This window comes from Triticum dicoccoides, chromosome 4B, assembly GCF_002162155.2.
Source record: "Triticum dicoccoides isolate Atlit2015 ecotype Zavitan chromosome 4B, WEW_v2.0, whole genome shotgun sequence".
In the NCBI taxonomy this organism is placed as follows: domain Eukaryota; kingdom Viridiplantae; phylum Streptophyta; class Magnoliopsida; order Poales; family Poaceae; genus Triticum; species Triticum dicoccoides.
Genome location: NC_041387.1, coordinates 535,822,693 through 535,826,841, shown reverse-complemented (window position 1 = coordinate 535,826,841; position 4,149 = coordinate 535,822,693).

Sequence of the window (4,149 nt, the reverse complement as noted above, 5' to 3'; positions counted from 1 at the left end):
ATTTTTAGTTTTTTTTTCTTTTTTGCTTCTGTTTAGTAATAAATATTTGTTCTAGCCTCTAGTTAGATGTGTTTTTATGTTTAGTTAGTGTTTGTGCCAAGTTAAACCTATAGGATCTTCTTGGATGATAGTTATTTGATCTTGCTGTAATTTCCAGAAACTTTCTGTTCACGAAAATAATTGTTAAAAATCATAAGAACGTGATAAAATAGTGATTCCAATTGCTGCTGATCAATAAAAAAATTGTCTAGGTCGTCCTATTTTGGCTGATTTTTTGGAGTTCCATAAGTTTGCGTTAGTTACAGATTACTACAGACTGTTCTGTTTTTGACAGATTCTGTTTTTCGTGTGTTGTTTGCTTATTTTGATGAATCTATGGCTAGTAAAATAGTTTATAAACCATAGAGAAGTTGGAACACGGTAGTTGTAACACCAATATAAATAAATAATGAGTTCATTACAGTACCTTGAAGTGGTCTTTTGTTTTCTTTCGCTAACGGAGCTCACGAGATTTCTGTTAAGTTTTGTGTTGTGAAGTTTTCAAGTTTTGGGTGAAAGATTTTGATGGATTATGGAACGAGGAGTGGCAAGAGCCTAAGATTGGGGATTCCCCGGAAGGCATCCCCTCTTTCATCTACTTCCATCGGTAACTTTACTTGGAGCTATATTTTTATTCACCACATGATATGTGTTTTGCTTGGAGGTCTTGTATGATTTAAGTCTTTGTTAGTTACCACAATCATCCTTGCTATACACACCTTTTGAGAGAGCCACACATGATTTGGAATTTGTTAGAATACTCTATGTGCTTCGCTTATATCTTTTGAGTTATATAGTTTTGCTCTAGTACTTCACTTATATCTTTTAGAGCACGATGGTGGGTTTGTTTTATAGAAACTATTGATCTCTCATGCTTCACTTAGATTATTTTGAGAGTCTTAAATAGCATGGTAATTTGCTTAAATAATCCTATATACTTGGTATTCAAGATTAGTAAAAACTTTCTTATGAGTGTGTTGAATACTAAGAAAAGTTTGATGTTAATAATTGTTTTGAGATATAAAGATGGTGATATTAGAGTCATGCTAGTTGAGTAGTTGTGAATTTGAGAAATACTTGTGTTAAAGTTTGTGATTCCTGTAGCATGCACGTTTGGTGAACCGTTATGTGATGAAGTCGGAGCATGATTTATTTATTGATTGTCTTCCTTATGAGTGGCAGTCGGGGACGAGCGATGGTCTTTTCCTACCAATCTATCCCCCTAGGAGCATGCGCGTAATACTTTGCTTTAATAACTTGTAGATTTTTGCAATAAGTATATGAGTTCTTTATGACTAATGTTGAGTCCATGGATTATATGCACCTTTCTTCCTTTCACCATTGCTAGCCTCTCTAATACCGCGCACTTTTCGCTGGTATCATACACCCACCATATACGTTCCTCAAAACAGCCACCATACCTACCTATCATGGCATTTCCATAGCCATTCCGAGATATATTGCCATGCAACTTTCCACCACTCCGTTTATTATGACACGCTCCATCATTGTCATATTGCTTTGCATGATCATGTAGTTGACATCGTATTTTTGGCAAAGCCACCGTTCATAATTGTTCCATACATGTCACTCTTGATTCATTGTATATCCCGGTACACCGCCAGAGGCATTCATATAGAGTCATATTTTTGTTCTAAGTATCGAGTTGTAATTGTTGAGTTGTAAGAAAATAAAAGTGTGATGATCTTCATTTCTAGAGCATTGTCCCAGGTGAGGAAAAGGATGATGGAGACTATGATTCCCCCACAATTCGGGATGAGACTCCGGATGAAAAAAAAGAGGCCATAAAAAAAAGAGAAAAGGCCCAAATAAAAAAAAGAGAGAAAAAGAGAGAAGGGGCAATGTCGATTGCTCATAACTATGCTCAATTCTGTCGATTGCTCAACAATAATTCTTTCACCCACCGTAAAATACTTATGCTCTTGAGAGAAGCCACTAGTGAAACCTATGGCCCCCGGGTCTATCTTCATCATATTAATCTTCCAACACTTAGTTATTTCCTTTGCTTTTATTTTACTTTGCATATTTATCATAAAAATACCAAAAATATTATCATATCATATCTATCAGATCTCACTCTCGTAAGTGGCCGTGAAGGGATTGACAACCCCATATCGCGTTGGTTGCGAGGAGTTATTTGTTTTGTGTAGGTATGAGGGACTCGCGCGTAACCTCCTACTGGATTGATACCTTGGTTCTCAAAAACTGAGGGAAATGCTTACGCTACTTTGCTGCATCACCCTTTCCTCTTCAAGGGAAAACCAATGCAGTGCTCAAGAGGTAGCACTCGCCCCCGTCCCCAATAAAGCAAGGGGACACCTAAGCTACACATTAAATGCATCTTGTCCTGTAATACGAGCGATAAGCTCAGGGCACTGTACGCCTTTCCACCTCCTGTGTGCCATTGTGGCAGCCCCTTTCGACTATAAAAGGAGGCGCATGGCATACTGGAGAAGGATTCAGCTCTTTTGAACCACGCACTGACCACAGCTAGTTTGAGAGCTCAAGAACTCTCTGAAATACACCCACCAAAGCTGGATTAGGGTTTTACGCATCCTCGCGGCCCGAAACTGGGTAAACGATCCTTGTGCTGTCTACTAGCCCTGCTGTTTTCGCAACCCCGCGCCCCGGCAACCGTAGTAGGGATTCTTGTGATCCCATAGTTGTAGTTCCACACCGACATCTTTGGCGCGCCAGGTAGGGGGCGCAATTGTGAGAATCTGGTCTAGTAGTTACCCTAGCAATTCTTCGTCGCCATGGCTCCTAAGAAGAAGACGGCCACGACAATCGGCTCGTTGGGAGCCGAACGGCCTGTGCCGGTGCGGAAGAGCAGTGGACCGGTCGCGGACAGGACCCGGGCCGCGGTCCGCGAGCACCAGCATCGCCCAGGCAGTCGGGGCCTGGCGAGCGGTGTTGCTCGCGTGCCAGACGATCGGCCACACGTCGCCAGATCCAAAGATGGAGCCGGACCTCCCACAGGCAGCGCGGGGCCCTCCAGGGGTGTCGCTGTGCCACCTCCGGACGGCACAACAACCTCCAGGACGCCCACACCGGCGACCACAGCGCGTTATTCCCATGGTGTGCGCACCGAGCAGCGTCACCACGTTGGTGACCCTGGGCACCGCTGTGGGAAGAGCCCTGTGCGTCATCCGCAAGATGAAGGGGATCAGCACGCTCGCCGAAGCCCTGGCGAAAATGGCAGGCAGCCGCTGGGTTGTAACGGAGCTCCTTCTAATGTAGTTAGATGTCGAAGCGCACCGCGATCCACGCAGTTGTCGCTGCCGCCCATGCCAGCGGAAGCTTTGGCGCGCGCGCAGCTGCTCCTCGACATCCCTCCTGCTGTGGAGAAGCTCAACGAGTGGAGGGCCACCATCCGGAGCCTTGTCACCGTCGCCAACAAAGACGACCCACGATCGGCGGGGCCCTCGGGTCGGCGCTCCACCGAGACACCACATGTTGGCGCTGGGAGGACCAGGGGAGCTGCGGCCACGGTGCACTCTCCTCCTCCTCGCCAGCCGCCGCGGGCGTCGGCCCGTCGTGACAACGTTTGTGATAACATCTCCATAGTGTTGTCTGACCCGCCGACCCTCCGCGACCAGTGCCAGGTCCTTCGGGAATGAGCTCACGAAGACGCTCAAACCACCGTCGAGCGCCGGCGCGGAACGCGCCACCAGTCGGACAAGCGGGCGGGACCCGCTATGGACCACCCAGCACCGGGGGGCTCCGGCGGCCTACCTTACGAGGTGGGCTGCCCGGCCTTTACCCATGAGCTGCGGCAGTTCCAGTGGCGGTCCCACCGCACGTTCAAGCCCGACGTCGGCGAGAAGTACACTGGCAAGACCCATCCGTCCGAGTTCCTCAGCATCTACACCATCACGATGCAGGCTGCTGGGGCTCACGATGACAAGGTGCTTGCCAACTATTTCCCGTTGGTGCTCAAGCCCAATGTGATGTCTTGGTTGATGCGCTTGCCGGTGGATTCCATTTCTTCTTGGTCGGATATGTGCCGTGAGTTCGTTGGTGCCTTCACAGGAGGCCACCAAGCTCATGGCCAGGCCAGTGATCTGCATATCATTCCCCAGAAGGAAG